Below are 20,748 nucleotides of genomic sequence, written 5' to 3' on the forward strand. Positions count from 1 at the left end.
GTGTCAGTTGTGGTTACTTGGAGAATTTTGGCAATGACACACAATTTTCCTTGAGGAAAATAAAAATAGATGTCATATACTGGAATTGGTCACATTACTTTTATTTCCATTTTCCTTAATCAGTTTTCTCCTTCCATTCCCAGCAGCTGTAGCTTCTTTGGGTTTTAGCTTGGACGGTGGGAAGAATACAGTTACTGACACTGAGTAGATATCACTTAGTTTTCTATTTATGTTCACTTGTTGAAGACATGACACTGGCCCCAACTTAACTAAACAAAGATATTCAGGAGAGGTGGCATGGACTATGTCTCTGTGTGCTGCTAAGGGTTCCAAGCATACTGGTGTAACCCATGTATCTACAAAGGAATATTCGGCACTTAACTAAAACTAACCCTTATGAAAATTTGAGGAGCCCAGCCTTCTGGCTAGAGAAGTCTTTTTGTTCCCCTGTGGCTGATAGCTGGGTTTGAAATGCCCAGATAGATGTTGGGTGGCCTTGATTACTGCACAGTGAGGCAGTAAACAGCCTGGCCTTGTCTGTTAATCCCCTCACTTTCCTATAATCACTTACCTCCCAAAATGGAGGCCAAATGCATCATGTCAGTAAGCTCGCTGAAACCATGTCACTGGCAGGCAGAAAGGAGCACCTACTCTTACGAGGCAATCCCGCTGATGGCGGTAGTTGTCTTTACTGTTTGGTCCTCAGGGACAATCTGGGGATTATGTTTTACACATCCTTTTCTTCTCTCCTTCTGCTAATCCAGTACACTTTAAAATGTCCTCCTCCTCCTCCTCTGGACCTGGTTTTGCTCTTGTTAAAGGGCATATTCCCATGGTGTATTGTATCTTCCTCTGGTTTTCACTAGGAAATGTTTAAAGTACATTCATGCCTCTTCTTGTGTACATCTGTGATGTGTTTCACATACAGTATTGATTAGAGTATTTAGGGGAAAGGAACCGTTAGTATCCATGCATATATAGAAAGAATATGAGAGGAAATGGGGCACATGATTGTGGAGTCTGTTTATGCCAAGGTTCACAGACAGCAGACTGAGGTCCTAGCTGAACCAAAGATAGAGGTTTCATCTTTGTCTAGAGGTCTCGGGCATGGCAGATCTGATAGGATTACTATAGTCTGATGGTCAGCAGACTCAAGATTCAGGAAGTACCAGTGTTATAGTTTGAGTCAGGAGGAGAAATTTCATCACACTTACAGGAAAGTCACCTTTTTATTCTGTTTGTGCTTTTAATTGACTGGATAGGGTCCACCATTTAATCCTGACAAAAACACAAGTCATAATACTGTGAAGAAGATTCTATTGCCTAGTCTCACGAAGTCATGTGATTGTATATATGATTTCTATCAAATAAAAAAAAATCTATCTTTACTACTGATGGTGATGGACTGCTTAACAGTAGGCATGTAGTTAAACTCATTTTACTCAGGTAACACTGCATTAAGGCCCATGTTAAATTCTAAGCTACTATCTGCAGGATATTCGTTCGACTTCTGCAGATAACACAAGCTGGACAAAAGCTTCTTATGTAAAATGATGTAGTGTTTGTATATAACCTATACACATCTTAAATATTTAAAATCATGTTTAGATTCTTTTGAATATCTAATTCAGCATAAATACTATATAAATTTTGTTTTACTCAATTGTTTAATAGTGAACAAATTGTGAATGCTCATCAGGTAAACATTGTTTGAGAACTATTTTTGATTAATGACCATATGAATATTTGAATGCAGAACCCAAGGATAGCAATAGCTGACAAGTCATTTTAATAATTAAATGAAACAATTTGTATAAAATTCTTACTTAAAAAATAGCTTATTATTTGGGTACACAACAAATTAAGGTCCATAATGGTAAGATTTGTTCCCAAGACCACACAGTGGATTGTAAAAATGAGCTTTGAACTTAGGTTGTCTTCTAACATCAGATGTTTCATCATTCCTCTCTTTTAACCTCTAGAGGGGACCATTATAATATAGGTGAGCCTGTCACATTAACCTCCAAGTGCTAAAATTCTCAATCTCTCACTTGCCAAAAGGCTTTAGAGAAGGTATGTAACCTCTTTGTTTATGTGATTCTTCATCTTTAAAAGAGGACTAGCATCTTTCATAGAGTAACAGAAGGTAAATTATTTCTAGAAATATGCCTTTATCTGTGACTTTTAAGTGATGGAATTCCAGACCCAAAAATGTTGTCAGAGATGTTTCTACATTTTCCCTCAAATTATGATATTTGCCATTTGGATTTAGGGGTGATATAGGAAATAATTAGAAATTCTCAAAATATATTAATAATTTTAATGGTACAGATCACTTTCTATTGTAACAGATTTGTAAACAGTTTTGAGAGAATAAAAAAATCATGGGATTTGTTCAGAATATGTATCTATAAAATGAAATTTTATAGATAAGGTAAGAGGAACTCATAGATAAGAGGAACCTTTTAGAGAATTATTGCTGTGCCTGTGCAATGGGGTTATGATGGAAGATTTTCCTCTTTACTGCATAAGAAGATAAATTTAGAATGCTACAATTTGTCAACCAAAAACATCTGAAAAGGTACGAGGCATGAAGAACTACTTTCGTAGATATGCACTTGGTTTTAGACAAATATATCTGCTTGAAGTTCTGAACATCATGGGAAAAGGCACAATGGAAATACATCATTGCTGTAGGAGCCTGGAAGTGTTGGCTCAGTGCTTCATCCTCCTTGTGACAGATTAGATGCCACATGCTTCCCTTTGCTGTGCTCTTTCACCCAGTTTGCAATTAACATGATTTTATAGGAAGGGCCGAATCCTACTAGTGTTTGTAAGAGTTAAAGGAGTGGTTGGGTTTCAGTTAGCCATTATGGAACACAAGTCCAAGAGAAAATCATATCGCTTTTCTTTCCTCAACATTTTTATATCCACTGAATAATACTAAAAATAGCATTAAGGGCCAGCTTCTTAGAGAACCATAAAGTTCGTATTTAGGCTAAAGGGAATATGGCAACAGAGGAATTGCTGGAAGTTTGTAAGATAAATGGGTATTATGTTACCTTTTGCACTCTGAGATAATCATCAATTTCTTGTAAATTTTAACATATAGTAATAGCTGTACATTCATCTTCTCTACCAGTTGAATTATCTATAGCCCACTTGCCTCCTAAAAGTTATAGTCTTTTCAGAATAGGCAACAATTATGAATATTATTTTGTGAAAACTATTGGAAACAGATAAGAATTGTATAGTAAATGTCCGATGGATTATGCTATAAGATAGCAGCTACTTATCCTATCACTTTACTTTGAGGGGTTTATAAAGCTTTCTTTTTCACTTTTTGGCAATTGGCATGAGCATTACTCTCATAGAAAATCCAGCCATAGTTGTGAATGCCTGTATTGCCAGGACAGAGGACATAGAGACAAGAGGATACTGAGGTGGTTGCTAGCCATCCAATCTAGCTAAATTGGTGAGCTCCATATTTATTAAGAAATCCTTTTACCAAAAATAAAGAGGGAAATGATTGAAAAAGACATTAAACTTTACATACATGTTTGTACACATACATGTACACTTTACAAGCAGTTATGCAAATCTGTACACATAAATAAATACAGTTTTCAAATAAATCAAATAGGAATCAAGAAGGAAGATAAAAGTGATCTTGAAATTCTTTTTTGCTTTGACTAAATACATAAGGCAAATGAGGTATACTGCAATAAGAAATGAGAAATACAGATGCTCAAGCAGATTCTGGTTGAATTCCAGGGAATTTGACAGGATGGGTAGCTGGAGCCAGTGTTAGAGGACAGGTTTGTGGGGATGGCAGTAGACTGACAGCCTGCTGCTGTGTAGCTCTGTCAAGGTACCATTGGAAAAGGAGGATGAAAAGGTTCTCAATGTGTTAATGAGGTTTTTCAACTTCATTTTTCAAATTTATTTAGTTTTTTAAATTTTGTTTTAATTACAATCCGGTTGTTCCCCACCTTACAGGCTACCCACTGACTGTTCCTCATTCCATACCTCCTTCCCTGACTTCAAGAGGATATCCCCGACTTCCCTCACTGAGTCCATTACCAGGCAGGCAGTCCTCTGCTGTATATGTGTCAGGGGCCTTATATCAGCTGATGTATGCTGGTATTTTTTCACGGCAATGAGTCAAAAAAAAAAATAACACGCAAGATAAAGTCACATGAGCAAGTACCCCAGCAAGCTAGCTATAATGTAATGAGTTATATTTTGATGTATGACGATTTGAACAATTATGGCTGATATAAGCTCATGTAATTGACTACTTGATCCATAGTTGGTAGAACTATATAAGAAGGTTAGGAGGGGTGGCTTAGTTGGAGGAGGTGTGTCACTGGGGTCAAGTTTTGGGGTTTCAAATGACTTAGAGTGTTCCCATAGTCATACTGTCTGCCTTCTACCTGTAGTACAAGATGTAAGCTCTCAGCTGTTCCTGCTACCTTGCTCCATCATCATGAACTAAACCTCTGGAAACTTAAGCCAAATTATTTTATACATTGCCTTTGTTCTGGTATCTTATCATAGCAATAAAAAGTAATTTAAACAAAATGGTATTAATTTGAGCTTCTCTGTTAGTTGTAGCTACAAGCTACTTTGAGTAGTGCAGGTGAGCAGGAAGAGTGTATTTTTGCAAGATAAGAAGTAAGAAGAATGACTAAAATATGTAAGGCATCTTCCAGAATCTATTGAGGGAATTTTCTCAAAACTTACTCAGTGATCTAGGTAATTGTTATCACCCATTTTATGGCTATGGCTCAATTAATTGTTAATCTTACATTTTTCTGCAGTTTCCCCACCTATTGTAAGTAATCTGGGTTGTTGGGTGGTCTGTAGGCTAGGGAACTAATGGCAAACAGTACTCACAGATTCACAGACATACCTTGTCACTACTATACAGTCACACTCCTCCAGACTCACAGAAAACACAAAGAGCCTTCTTTCAACACTCCGCACACAGTATGTGATAAATAAATCTTTGCTAAACAGGTACATGCTTTTGTAAAAAGGATCCTTATTTTAGATTCACTCATACATGACCAAGTCAAGACTTTCCTTTACCTCTTAGGGGGAAAGTATAATCCGATGTTTCCAGCGTACAAACAACCTGTTCCAGACTAGTTCGGACAGGCTACTGATGAATGGATGGTTGTTCTCTGATAATTTATTTAGAAAAAATATTGATACATGCAGCATTTGCTATGGCTTCAGGTCAGATCTAGGCTCTGGAGATAGACGTGGCATTAAACAAGACACAGTTCTGTTTACATAGACTCACACACTGGTTCTTAGAAATATAACTTTTAGAATTGTGTCTAACACATAACATAGATCCATATTTGCCAAGCAGTATTCTTACAGAGTGGCCCTATTATTTTCAAAGATGTTCATTCATTCAGAGCTCACAGCTTCTGGACTAAACAAAATTCGTGTGGAAGGACTAGGTAAGAGAAATGCACTGCCTTACATATATTCTCATTGCATTTCATGAATCTTCCTGGGCACCTACTTAAAAACAGAATCCTCTTTCTACTTGCTTTCATCTTTGCTGTGTGGCCATGGCAAGCTAAGGTCATGTGATCCTCAGCTAAAAATAATGAAGATATGATAATATCCTAATTCTCACAGAGCACAGCATAACTTAGTAAATTAATGTTTGCACAGTGCTTAGAAATTCTGAGGTTTAAAATTGCTAAGAGAAATGTACAGAGCTATTATTGCTACTAAAATTATGATAGACAATTTCTTCTCTACCAAAAATAAGACTTCAGTGTGTTGGTGTTCAAAACTGTAAAATTCCACAATTATGAGAGCTGTATGCTACAGTAAAATAAAAAGATGTTCTGTATATATCTAAATGAAAACTAATACCATTATTATATGATTAAAAAGTTGCCAAGGTATCACTATTTGGGGAAGGTAAATGGCATTTAAGACCTTATGATTCACTAGTCTGGACAGATGGATGCTTACATCTTGTTATATAAGTGGCAGGTGGTACCCAAGTGTAATGGGTTCCAAAGTTCTCATATTTGATTCTTCTCATTAGCTAGTGTTTGGCTTGGGGCAGTAACAACTCACTTTCATTCTAAGGATAAGAAGAACTAGTAGATGGGAGAGTGAAGGGTTAGTTTGAGGTATGTGGTGCTGCTGTTTTAGTTACTCTCATCCATGCTTTAGCCTGACTACAGAGTTACAGGGCAGGCCAGAAATGTTTCAGATCAAGAAGCTGTGACTTCAGAACAGGTCTGAATGTACTCTTCCTGGAATTGACTTCTTCACACAGCTTTCCATACCATCCAGATTGCTAAGGCTCGTCACTGTACTCCTTAGAGGACTTTACGCTGGAAACTTTAAGGGAGAATAAATTACCACTATTTTATTCACTTAACCAATTTATAGTGAGCACCAACCACCCATTCCGTCTCCTAAGGATGCTTCAGAATACTCACAAACTTGGCATCCATAGCCTCTATTTTAGTAAACAAGAAAAATGATAGATAATGAACATATAATTTTAGCAAAGAACAAAGTCATGAAGGAAACAAAATAAAGTCATTTAGGTTGGAGATGGCAACCTTTTAAGATATGTAGATACAATGGTTGAAGGAGAACAACATATTCTTAAAATGTGACTTCCAGTTTCACATGTCTCTCATGATATTTGTGATTTTAACAAAAGCATAAAAGGTATGAACATTTTCAGTCAGGTGTCACAGGACTCTGTATTGTGACAGGACAGGACAATTCCTAGTGCTACTAAGAGAGACTGCACCAAGATAGCCAGCTTGGCCAGACAGTTTGAAGAGAACCACTTGGGCCTCAGCTTAGGTTTTTTTTTTTTTTTTTTTTTTTTTTGGTTTTTTTCGAGATAGGGTTTCTCTGTATAGCCCTGGCCTGGAACTCACTCTGTAGACCAGACTGGCCTCGAACTCAGAAATCCTCCAGCCTCCCAAGTGCTGGGATTAAAGGCATGTGCCACCACTGCCCAGCTTCAGCTCAGGATTCTTATTCTGCTTAATAAAAGCATTTAAGAACTGAGGCAGGTGGCCTAGCAAACACAGAAGTGGATGCTCACAGTCAGCTATTGGATGGATCACAGGGCCCCCAATGGAGGAGCTAGAGAAAATACCCAAGGAGCTAAAGGGATCTGCAACCCTATAGGGGGAACAACAGTATGAACTAACCAGTACCCCGGAGCTCTTGACTCTAGCTGCATATGTATCAAAAGATGGCCTAGTCGGCCATCACTGGAAAGAGAGGCCCATTGGACACACAAACTTTATATGCCCCAGTACAGGGGAATGCCAGGGCCAAAAAGTGGGAGTGGGGGGGAGGGTTTGGGGGACTTTTGGGATAGCATTGGAAATGTAAATGAGGAAAATACCTAATAAAAAGTATAAAAAAAAGACATGGAATCTTCAAAAAAAATTAAATAAATAAATAAATAGATAAAAATAGAAGGTGAAAAAAAAAAGAATTGAGGCAGAACTTGAGGACAGTTTTATTAGAATTTTAAAGAAAAACAGCACGGCAGGTAAACTGCCTGAAGAAGGAAGACGGAGAAGAAACAAGAGGAAGACATGTTAGTAAGCTGCTGTATGGTAGTGCTGCTAGGGACATAGCTTCAGAGGGAAGAAGGGAAGACGTTTAGTGTGCTAGCGTACACTCAGCACCTAAGAGAGAGACGGACAGAAACACGACAGTTCCTTTCTCAGTAGAAAACATGGCTGCATGGCAGCAGCTCTCATTACTGCAGGAGGCCTGCAGTTTCTGGGAAGGAAAAGGATATTAATCTCATTAAAGGGATGATTTTTCTTCCTATCTCTTTCTATATGTACAGGTGAGCCTTTCCTTCTGAGCGGCAGCCTTCTTACCGGAAGATTGGCAGCCTGGCCCTCCTTATAGCTGTTCTGTTGGACAGGCCATCAGCTTTGGAAAATGGGTTCTTTTTTTTTTTTTTTTTTTTTTCTTTTGATTTTTGAGACAGGGTTTCTCTGTGTAGCCCTGGCTCTTGGAACTCTGTAGACCAGGCTAGCGTCGAACTTAGAAATCCACCTGCCTCTGCCTCTGCCTCCCAAGTGCTGGGATTAAAGGCATGCAACACCACTGCACAGCCAAAAATGGGTTAATTCTTAAAGGTAGAGACAATGGTATGGGATGGCTCAGTCTTTAAAGCTAGTCAGAATGTCAAGTCCCCTGCACAAAAGGCCAGAGGTTGATTCCTTCTTTAACTAGGAGAAGACAGCTTTGCCTTGTTGGGCTTTAACAAAGTCCCGATCAAGACTGCTGTATCATCCCCCCTTGTGAGACAGTAATGTTAGAATCATTTATGAGGTGGGATGAAATTGGGGAGTAGATACAGTCCATTTTCACCTTGAAAATCCAGAAATCTAGTTCCAAAGCTGCTTGGTGCTCACAAACAGCCTCCAGGCAGGGCCCTCATTCATGAGGAGATAAGAAATCAGAGCTCCTTGTGCTACTCCTGCTCTGAGAACAAGGACATTTCCTGCTTCTACCCAAGGACAATAGAGGAATTGTTGTCCCCATCTCTCAACTGCTTCATCACTTTCTCCTGCCCTCACCCTTGGCGAGTTCCCATGAAGGCAGACAGAGGCCCTGTGCTCGTCTGGTCCTGCTTTCAGCCTTCTTCACTGGAGAGCAACAGTTGTAGTCCTGGAGCTATGTGTTATGCTACTGTCATTCTTAATACTATTCTGTCTTGGAAATATTTAATTTTCCAGGAAAACTGACATTTCTAGTAGAATGGCAAGCATCCTTGACAGATTTTGTATGTGGAAAAACTGAAACTATGGTTGTTTGTTTGTTTGTTTGTTCTCTTATTGAAAATAGCTCCCCCCACCCCCACACACATCATATATCCTGGTTATGGTTTCCTCTCCCTTTCCTCCCAGGTTCTCACTATTAGGTTTCAAACCTGGGACAAATGCTGAGGTGCCTATTTAACATATCAGAGTGGACTTGACCATCAGGTTCTTCCTGCATCCCACAGTCCCTGCATGTAAAAAGGTCCCCTTCCCTGGCATACCCTGCTCCCTACCCTAAACTTCTCCAGTGCAGGGCACTGGGCTCCTTCTCCCTATATAATGCAACCATTTTGGTTACAGGCTTTCTACCTTTTGGACTCCTGGCTATTGCACCTGATGATATATCTTTTTCTTTAGCTACTTTGTATGTTCTTTCTTTTTTTTTTTTGTAGAACATGATTTTAATATTTTCACCTGTTAATATTCAACAAGTAGAATAATTATTTTAAGATATATTTTGTTGGTATTGTCTCCCTTTTCATTACCGATTTTATGAATTTGGATACTGTCTCTATGCTCTCTGGTTAGTCTGGCTAAGGGTTTATCTATCTTGTTGAATTTCTCAAAGAACCAGCTCCTGGTTTTGTTGATTCTTTGTACAGATTTTTTTGTCTCTATTTGTTTTATTTCAGCCCTGAGTATGATTATTTCCTGTGGTCTACTTCTCTTAAGTGTATTTGCTTCGTTTTGTTCTAGAGCTTTCCGGTGTGCTGTCAAGCTGCTAGTGTAAGCTCTCTCCAGTTTCTTTTTGGAGGCACTTAGAGCTGTGAGTTTTCTTCTTACCACTGCTTTCATTGTGTCCCATACGTTTTGCTATGATGTGTCTTCATTTTCATTAAATTCTAAAAACCCTTTAACTTCTTTCTTTCTTCCTTGACCAAATTATCGTTGAGTAGAGCCTTATTCAGCTTCCATGTGTGTGCTTTCCATTGTTTTTGTTGGTATTTCGTATCAGCCTTAGTCTGTGGTGATCTAATAGTGTATATGGGGATTATTTTAGTCTTGTTTCTGTTGACATGTGTTTTGTGACCAATCATATGGTCAATTTTGGAGGAGGTACCATGACGTGCTGAGAAGAAGGTATATTCTTTTGCTTTAGGATGAAATGTTCTGTAGATATCTGTTAAATCCATTTGTTTCATAACTTTTGTTAGTTTCACTGTGTCTCTGTTTAGTTTCTGTTTCATTGCTGAGAGTGGGGTGTTGAAGTCTCCCACCATTATTGTGTGTGGTGCAATGCATGCTTTGAGCTTTAGTAAGGTTTTTTTTTTTTTTTGGAAGGTGGGTGCGCTTGCATTTGTAGCATAAATGTTCAGAATTGAGAGTTCATCTTGCTAGATTTTTTCCTTTGACCATTATAGGTGTCTTTCCTTATTTTTTGATAACTTTTGGTTGAAGTCGATTTTATTTGATATTAGAATGGGTACTCCAGCTTGTTTCTTGGGACCATTTGCTTGGAAAATTGTTTTACAACATTTTACTCTGAGGGAGTGTCTGCCTTTGTCACTGAAGTGCGTTTCCTGTGTGCAGCAAAATGCTTGGTCCTGTTTATGTATCCAGTCTGTTAGTCTATGTCTTTTAATTGGGCAATTGAGTTCATTGACCCTAAGAGATATTAAGGAAAAGTGATTGTTACTTCCTGTTACTTTTGTTGTTAGAGGTGGAATTATGTTTGTGTAGTTGTCTTCTTTTGGGTTTGTTGAAAGATTACTTTCTTTCTTTTTCTAGGGTATAGCTTCCCTTCTTGTGTTGGATTTTCCATCTGTTATCCTTTGGATTTATGGAAAGATATTGTGTAAATTTGGTTTTGTCATGGAATGTCTTGTTTTCTCTGTCTGTGGTAATTGAGAGTTTCACTGGGTAAAGTAACCTGGGCAGGCATTTGTAGTCTCTTAGGTTATGTATGACATCTGCCCAGGATCTTCTATCTTTCATAGTCTCTGGTGAGGAGTCTGGTGTAATTCTAATAGGTCTGCCTTTATATGTTACTTGATCTTTTCCCTTTACTGCTTTTAATATTCTTTCTTTGTTTAGTGCATTTAATGTTTTGATTATTATGTGGCAGGAGGAATTTCTTTTCTGGTCCAGTCTATTTGGGGTTCTGTACTCTTCTTGTATGTTAATGGGCATCACTTTTTTAGGTTAGGGAAAGGCTGGTACTAAATACCAACAAAAACGTCTATAATTTTGTTGAAGATATTTACTGGCCCTTTAAGTTCGGAATCTTTTTTTTCTTCTGTACCTATTATCCTTACATTGGGTCTTCTCATTGTGTCCTGGATTTCCTGGATGTTTTGGATTAGGAGCTTTTTGCTTTTTGGATTTTCTTTGACTGTTGTGTCAATGTTTTCTATGGTATCTTCTGCCCCTGAGATTCTTTCTTCTATCTCTTGTATTCTGCTGGTGATGCTTGCATCTATGACTCTGAATGTCTTTCCTAGGTTTTCTAACTTCAGGGTTGTCTCCCTTTCTGATTTCTTTATTGTTTCTGTTTCCAAATTTAGGACTTGGATTGTTTTGTTCATTTCTTTTTCCTGTTTGATTGTGTTTTCCTGTAATTCTTTAAGGACTTTTGTGTTTCCTCTTTAAGGGCTTCTACCTGTTTACCTGTGTTCTCCTGTATTTCTTTAAGGGAGTTATTTATGTCCTTCTTAAAGTCCTCTACCACCATTATGAGAAATAATTTTAGATATGACTCTTGCTTTTCCAGTGTGATGGTGTGTCCAGGACTTGCTATGTTGGAAGAATTGAGGTCTGATGATGCCAAGTAGCCTTAGTTTCTGTGGCTTATATTCTTACAATTGCCTCCGGCCATCTGATTATCTCTAGTGCTACCTGCCCTCACTATATCTGACTGGAGCCTGTCCTTCCTGTGATCCTGGTTGTATCAGAGTTCCTCAGCATTCAGCTGTCTCTGTGATCCTATGATTCTGGGATTCTATGATCCTGAGATCCTGGGTGTGTCAATGTTCCTGGGAGTTAAGCTGCCTCTGGGACCCTGAGATCCTGGTATGGCTAAGCTCTTGGGATCTTAGAATCCTGAGATCCTGTGGTCCTGAGTGTGTCAGAGCGCCTGGGAGTGGAGCTTCTTCTGGGTGTTGTGGGACTGGAGATGGAGTTTGAGCCCAAGGTATGCTCAGGGCTCTAGCTCAGACCAGGAGGAACCTGTGCCACTGGTTTGGTGGAGTTCCTGGTGCCTGGGTTCCACTGGTCCCAGTCACTTCCAGTGTTGGGGTAGATGTTGTATCCTCCTCACCTCTGATCCTATCTGTAGGTTCTTTCTTCCATCCTTCTCCTTTTTTCCCCCCATTTTTCAACCCCCTCACAGTAAATAAGAGACAAAAATGGATAGAGAGGAAGGAGAGAGATCCCTGAATAAAGTCAGGGGTCAGAAAAGGGGCTGATGTTACAATTAGACTACTTCCTGCTGATTAGGGGTGTAGTTAAGTTCCAAAGTCACAGAGTCTCAGACTCTCTGCTGCTGGCAAAATCATAACCCTGCTAGATCATGAGGTAAATCATAGTCAGCTGCTGTGGTCATTCTGAATTGGCCAATATCCCACACCTGGAAATATATATTTATAATATTTCCATGTGTTTTTTTTTTAACCAAAATGTCAAAATTGTCCCTGCACCTTTTCCCCTGCTCTCCCCTCTTGCTTACCCTCCTGTCTCCCCACATGGTACAGATAGTCTGGTCGTGTCCACCCTGGGCTCTCCAAGAGGTCGCTGCCTCTGGCTATACTGTCCCACATATTTATCATAAATACTCTTGTCCACTACATCTAAGGGCAGTCATTTCCTTTCTTCTTGATATTTTTCCCCATTCATCTGGTGCCCAAACCATTGACTGGCCACCATGTCCTCCCTCCCTAACCCCCATTCACTCACACCTCCCCTCCCATCTAAAACCAGCCCCTTTCTGTCTTATATTAGAAAACATGCTTTTAAGAGTTAATATAACAAGATAAAGCAAAGCCTAATACCTCAGAAAAGGACAAAGCAAACACAAGGAAAAGAGACTAAGAAGAGGCACCAGAAACAGATATATAGGTAGAGACCCATTTGTTCACACGTTCAGGAATCCAATAAAAACAGTAAACTGGAAGCCATAATATACCCAAAGACCTGTAAGGTAAAAAGAGAAAATACATAAATATAAATTAAATTTTTTTTTGATTTTTATTACATATTTTCCTCAATTACATTTCCAATGCTATCCCAAAAGTCCCCCATAGCGCCCCCCACTTCCCTACCCACCCATTCCCATTCTTTTGGCCCTGGCATTCCCCTATATTGGGGCATATAAAGTTTGCAAGTCCAATGGGCCTCTCTTTCCATTGATGGCCGACTAGGCCATCTTTCGATACATATGCAGCTAGAGACAAGAGCTCCGGGGTTCTGGTTAGTACATCATGTTGTTCCAACAATAGGGTTGCAGATCCCTTTAGCTCCTTGGGTACTTTCTCTAGCTTCTCCATTGGGAGCCCTGTGATACATCCAATAGCTGACTGTGAACATCCACTCCTGTGTTTGCTAGGCCCCGGCATCGACTCACAAGAGACAGCTATATTTGGGTCCTTTCAGCAAAATCTTGCTAGTGTATGCAATGGTGTCAGCGTTTAGAAGCTGCATATGGGATGGATCCCTGGATACGGAGACAATAAAAAAAAAACATTTAAAAATTAAAAAGAAAAAGCCCTGATTTTGACCTGAGACAGGCACCCTTCAAAGATGCTGCTGAGTTCAGTTTCTGTAAGCAGTCTCCTCCTGGGCATCCAGCCTACCCTCAATCGGAGTGTGTTTTCCTAGTGAAACTCCCTTAAAGAAAAATTCATTTTTTATTTGTAAGTGGTTATTAATTGGATATAACTTCTGGGTTAGGGATGGAGTCATGAGCCTGTTTCTCCTTTCAGCTCTAGGACCCCATCTAATGCAGACCTGTGCAGGCCCTATACATACAGCCTCAGTCTCTGCGAGAGTTCATATGTTAATCTGTCCTGTTGATTTAGAGGGCCTTGTTTCCTTGGTGGCCTCTATCTCCTCTGTCAGGTAAATACTTTCTGCCTCCTCTTTTGAAGAGTTCCCCGCTCCCGAGTGGAGGGATTTCATGGAGACATTCCTTTATAGATGACTATCCCAAAATCTTTCATTATTGGTATGATGTCTGTCTAGCTGTGATTCTCTATATTTATTCTTAGCTGCTGCAGGAGGAAGCTTTTCTGATGATCGGTGAGCACCTCACTGATTTTCGAAGGTATCAAACTGTCTTTAGGAGCCATGGCATGTTACTGATTTTGTTTTCAAAGACCAGAACTATTTGGGTTTGCCCTGGGTCCATTGACTGTCAAGTTCTTGGTTACCCAGGCAGTGGTTCCATCTTGTGGAGTGGACATTAAGTCAGATCACACAAGCTTTGTGCCACCAATATCTCTTGCAGGCAGAACACCATTGTAGATCAAAGGGTTTTTTTTTCTTAGAAAAATTTAAACCTCACTTTTAAAACCTCCTTTTTGTTCCTACCTCCTCAGTGGAGGCTTATAGCCAATTACTTTGCACAATAATCAGATCTTAATTTTGTTGGAGTTTGTGAATGGCATGTAAATGTTAATAATAACATATAAACTATATGAATTATAATTGTAGAACACAAATATGGATTAGGCCTTTGACTTCTGTCATCTGCCAGGATTATTTGAAGTCTTAGTTTTGAAAAGAGACATGCAGAGCAGTGAGAAGAGCTGTGTCACGCTGTGTCACTGCCATTGTGAGGTAGTCTGTAGACGGTGTATGGATTCCTTTACTAGTCACCCTGTGCCTTTACAGAAGCGACTGCAGTCATTCGTTGAGGATCATCTTTGCTTAGAGTTTGTCACAAGCTATAGTATAGAATCTTAGATAGCAATGCTAAGGAGGGCCCTGAAAATTTGCTCCAAACTAGTGAAACAAGTTATAAGAGGCCACCCGTTTCTCTCTGAAATTACCAACTTACTCTAGAAACGTGCATGGACTTAGGAACAAAAGTAAAGTTTTTATACCCAAATTTTACCATCTACTCCTTCAAATTAATGGTAAAAAGTGTAACAGGAAAGGTGAACGGGGTTGGGGTTTGGGAGAAGGAAGAGGAGGCAGGAGAGCAGAGAAACAGCGAACTAAAGGAGGAGCCGCAGACAGGAAGGAGAAGAGCCGAGGTGTGCCTTAGAAACCCATGGATTTTCTATTTCGAAAAATACCAGTTTCTCTCATACCATCTTCCAAGTTTGAAATTGACTGGTTTACTGTAAGAAGCATTTAGTAAATGCAATTTTTATTTTTAATAACTAAGGCTCAAATTTCATGTGAGATCTCACACCAGCCCTCCAATGTAATTAAGTTTATGGTTTCCTCAAGCACTTCAAAGACCTGTGATGTGCTGTTAACAACAATTTTTTTTTCCTGGATAAGGAGTAGCACACCACAGCAGTCATGCTGTAGCTGGCTGCTGTCTCTCAGGAAAGCAAGCGCCACCAAGTGATGCCAGCTACTTGAGGTTTGGCTGTCATTTGTCTCAGAAGACTCAGGACAAAGCAGACTGTTTTACCTGGAAGTCTGAAGTGATAAGATGTGGGTGTTTGTGTTTTAATAAAAAATGTAAAGCAAAGCCTGTGTCTGCAGGCTGGGGATGGCATTTACACTGCACAGGAATTGCTGAGGGCTCAGAGTGGCTTTATGGCAGGGATGTGCCCTGGACATCAGTCTAGGAGCTCCTGAGGGAAACTGGTGTCCCATGATTCTGTCTAGCATCACACACACACACACACACACACACACACACACACACACACACACACCCTCACACGCAGAGGCTGCAGGTGCTCCTTTTTTATTGCATGATGTAAAGAGAAAATGTAAAATGGACAAGCTTCCCACAATCATGTTCTCTTCATCAAGCTGTTATTGTTATTTTAGTGAGTCCACTAAAAAGAATTATCTGGAGCGTCTTGTCTTTGCTTCTTTGTGTACTTGATGAATATGATTACCGTTTTACCTCCTGTATTTAAACCCCTCTGCCTAATCCCACATTCTGTCTAAAAGCCATGTCTGAGAGCGAGCGCTTGTCCCCCTTCCTGTGATAGAGTTTTAGAGATAAGACTGCAGCTAAGCAGGTGCAGTAAATGCATTTGGGTCGTTTTCACTGTCTTGTGCAAGTACAAAGTCGCCAACATAATTTAACTAAGATTAATAGAGACCATTAGTAAAATAAATTTGTTTTATGAATGAAAATCGCACACTAATTTGGCATAGCCTTTTTTTTTTGACAAATGCACTATATTCACTTATGTAGCACATCATTATATGCCTAGGAAGCAAATAAACATTTGTCAGGCTCCTTTCTGAATTTTCTATTAACTGTCTTCTAATTTTTTCATGTGGCCTGCAAAGGGAATCGGATTTTACTTTTAAATATAACAAAACATTGGCCTGGTACCACAAGGTCCAGTGATTGTTTTCAGAATCTCAAGAAATCTTCACTTAATTTTCTTCTAGAATTGTTCTTAGTCTTATAGTTTTTTTCACTTTAGAGTTTAAAGCATCCTATTCAAAATGGCCACCATAGAGGGGAGGAGGGAGCGAAGGGAAATAATAAAGAGCAGTGGCAACCGAGTTGGTGCTGTATAAATAAGCACATTTGCTGTGTCTCTCTTCTGCAGTTTTTATGTCCCACTGATGAGAGAACTGGTTTGAGATGTAAATTGCTTCCCTTTGATTGAACCAGGGAGGAGATGTCATGTAACTCATCTCATCAGCATAGAGTATTGTGCGCCTTTGGTGAATTATAGGATAACAGGGCTAGGGAGAATCCCTTCACCTCTTTCTGCAGCTCTGCTCTGTTCCTGGGTTAAATAACCACCAAAGGGAAGGCCTCCCCACACCTGACTGCCTTCAGCACTTTACCTCCTCCATTCCTACCCTGCCCTTAAATAATTTTTCAGAGATCACTGGAAAGTACTACTGGTTTATTTGCAGTAAATAACGTGCAAATGAAACTTAGGTTGTGGGGAGGGGTTTTGTTGCTGCTGTTAATCTGTTTTAGGTAGAGATCACTTAAAAGATTGCTTTAGAAAAATGAGAAAAGTGATGAAGAAATGATTTCCAGGAAGTATTTACCATGGTGTCTGGCTATCTGTGTTCAGAACAAACCTGCAGGGATGGGGAGCCACAGAGAAAGCAGGCTCTCTGCATGGTGGGCAGGCAGCAGAGGATCAGGCAGCGTAGGAAGTCCTTCTGATAGCCTCCGGAATACATGCTGCATGAAAGAAGAATTGGGAAAAGGGCCTTAAAACAAAAGAGGTGAAAAGAAGTCTGCAGTCTAGCTGCCCAAGAAGCTTAGCAAGCCAGGCACTTGTGTGTGTGTGTGTGTGTGTGTGTGTGTGTAACAAATTCAGGACAGATATCACAGCCCTATCAGGACAGCAAGGCCTTTTCTTCCTCCCCTTCTATTAAATCTACATTTTGAAGGTGGATGGTGCTGACTCATAAATTAAATTGGAGTAATACATACAGTGTATATATATTTCTGTCACTTTGTCTCAAATTAAACACGAACCTTCTCCCCTGACAAGATGATAGAAAAGTTAATTGCTCGCCCTGGCTTTAAATTGGAATTTGAATTTGCAAAATGCTAAAGGTTTATGAGATCTAAATCATGAGGAGCTTAAATTACATTCCTGTGATAAAATATTAATAAATCAATTAAAACATAAGCCGAGTATAATATTACTTTTTTGTGGGAACCTTGAACACAATAATTCATTAGGGTGTAGTGCAGTAACAATTATTGTATCTTTTTTTAATTTTCTTTTTATTAGTTTTTTTTGATAAATACATCATCAGATAACATTCCACATGGTAGATTATCATCCCCCAATGCAGCATCTAGAAATCGCTGTACCCCTAAACAAGAGCTATGCTCTAAATTATCTGCTGTTAGTTATCCTTGTTAGCATCAGCTGCTTCTTTTACTGAAGGGGTTTTTTCCTCTTGGGAACATCTGTTCAGTGCCAGCTCTACCATTTTGTGGTTTCTTAATCTCTCCTCTAAAAATGGGCACAATCATACTAATACTATCTCAGCACTGGCATGCAGAACCAATTAGACAATGCATGTAGACATCTTTTGCGCATGGTGAAGCACCAGCTAATGTTTATTATTATTATTATTATTATTATTATTATTATTATTATTATTATATTATAGGCTAGGAAATTTGTATCTCTAGAAGGGCTCTTAAATATCATTTAGTAATCAACCCCCTCATTTTAAATATGAAAAATCAGAAATCTAGAGAGGTTAAGTCATTTTGGTAAGCCACAGAGCTACACAAGGAAATGGTAGAAATTAAAATAAAGAGTCGCCAGGCAGTGGTGGTGCACACCTTTAAGCACTTGGGAGGTAGAGGCAGGCAGATTTCTGAGTTCAGGGTCTGCCTGGTCTACAGAGTGAATTCGAGGACAGCCAAGGCTACATGGAGAAACCCTGTCTCAAAAATAAAATAAAATAAAATCAAGAGTCAAAAACTCGTAACTCAGGGCATTTCCTAGATTGTATTCCAGTGCTCCACACCTCTTTAAAAATACTAGAATGTTTACAGCAAGCTTGATGTGCTATTCTATCCACAGCTCTTTCTGTCTTTAACCTAGTGGTGTGTGTGTGTGTGTGTGTGTGTGTGTGTGTGTGTGTGTGTGTGTGTGTGGATTTGATTTTATCTTATTTTAATCATTAGTCATTTCAGGCATAATTCTCTGAAAGGCCTGGTGGCACAAGCATGTCTTCCCACAGCTGTCAGGAAGGGACTCATTTACCTAAGGAGAGAATTCCTTCTCCTGCTGCTCCCCAAATGAAGACTCAGCAGTCACCTTCCTTCCTACAGGGTTTTGGAGGAGGCCACAGAAGAGAGGCAGCCTTTGTTCTTAAGTAATTCTCTCATGTAATGATGGAGGAGGATCCCAGATTCCCAATTTTATCTCTTCACAGTCTTCCTGCTCTCTACCCCTCACCTTGGTTTTTCTGACCCCTGTTCCTCCCTCGTGTTCCAGGGTCCTCCGTGACTTGCTTTTTACTTATTATGAAAACAAAGAGAACCATTGGTATAATACAAATTAGATCTACCTCAAATAATTGAAACTCAAGCTCAAAGGGCTGACAGCCAAGCAGAGGGTGAGGTTGAGTGTCTGTGTTTGTTCTGCTGGCCAGGGATTGGATGGCCTGGCAGTGACTCCATTCAGTTTTGTTTCCTGTAGCCTTTCCCATCAATAGTAACAATATCCACATCCATATATGCTAGTATTTTGAAGATGTATGTGAGAAATGTTAACAGTTAATGAATCATAAAGCACTATATAAGAATTATATAAAAGCAATCTCTGATGTTCTTCCAAGGTATAAAGTCTCTAATGTCCATTGAGGTAGAAATCAGTAGAATGAAATTGTTGAAATTATGTGGTTACTACGGAGAAACAATTAAAAATTCGAAACAAAAATATTTAGAAAGTCAAATATCTGTGGTACCATTTTTTAGCAAAGCATCCTGGTTAAAAATGAGTAACGGAATTAAGAGCTTCCACAGATTGTTCTGCAGTGTGTCAGGCTGAGGTGTTTCTAAACCTACATTAGGAATGTAAGACTACCAAGCTGCATTTAAGTAAACAATTGAGTCTTTTTGAAATCCAGGAACTATAATACTATGTTACCCTATGCAGTATGTTTGGTTTTGTGATCCATTTATTGAAACCATATCTGCCAGATTCTATATAGATTTAATCTAATATTTTCTTCCTGACATTACTTGTTCATCTCAGGAATATTTAACAAGGAACACAAGACCCAAGACTGAGAGCTAGTATTCAGACTTGCAGACTGCTCGCTCTTTTCATGATTACTCTGTGGACTCCTTCATAGAAGACTTACGCAGTGCAAGTTACAACAAATGGAACAGACGGCCTGTGCAAACACACCAGAGGAAAAGGAGCAGGGAGAGACATTGTTTCTTCTAAAGGATTCACTGAGAGCAGTCTCATATTGTGTTGGATACACTTCTCTGGGCTCCTCTATTATTTTATAGTATCCTAGAGTCTTAGTTAAAGTTTCTATTGCTGTGCTTATACACCATGACCACACCCATGGCAACTCTTATAAGGGAAAACATTTACTATGGGCTGGCTTACAGTTCAGAGGTTTAGATCATTATCAGCTTGGTGGAAAGCATGGTGCTGGAGGGGTACCTGACAGTTCTACATCTGGATCCACAGGCAGCAGAAGGAGACTGCCACACTAGGGCTGGCTTGAGCATGTAAGACCTTAAAGCCTACCTCCGCACTCATATGCTTCCTCCAACAAAGCCACACCTACTCCAACAAGGCCACACCTCCTAATAATGCCACTCACTATGGGCCAAACACATGCATGAGTCTATGTGGTCATTCCTATTCAAACCATCACACACAGTATTTTCTATGGTTCGGCTTTTATTAGTCCTGATTCCTTTCTGCTTTACAAATAATTTTCCATACATTTCTTCATTGTGTACTCACAGAAAACTTATATGTGAAGTAAGCAGAGAAAGAAAGTAGTACTCCTCCTGTTTTACAGACTAGAGAAACGAGTTCCTGTAGATTAGATTATTTGCCAGAAAAATCTTTGTTTAGTGACAGAAAGAGCTCAGTAACCCAGAAGTTTTTATTTTAAAAATAGTTTTGGAGGCAGGGAGCACAGAGTGTTGCTGATACCTTCCTCACTTAAGCGCTACTTTATGTTTGGACTCAGGGTATCACAGGAACCTAGAGCTCACCAAACCAGGCAAGGTGAGGGATCTTTTTGACACCTTTGTTTCCAGCCATCGGATTATATA

At 39.4% G+C, this 20,748-nt stretch overlaps 1 protein-coding gene across 18 annotated transcripts in view; it reads left to right on the forward strand.

Moving 5' to 3' along the window:
* Positions 1-20,748, forward strand: part of Zbtb20 (zinc finger and BTB domain containing 20) — a 765,654-nt gene that overhangs the window by 235,149 nt on the left and 509,757 nt on the right. The gene's annotated exons all lie outside the window — the stretch shown is intronic.

The sequence above is a fragment of the Mus caroli genome, unplaced genomic scaffold, assembly GCF_978045245.1.
Source record: "Mus caroli unplaced genomic scaffold, Mus_caroli_1 scaffold_17, whole genome shotgun sequence".
NCBI classification, from domain to species: domain Eukaryota; kingdom Metazoa; phylum Chordata; class Mammalia; order Rodentia; family Muridae; genus Mus; species Mus caroli.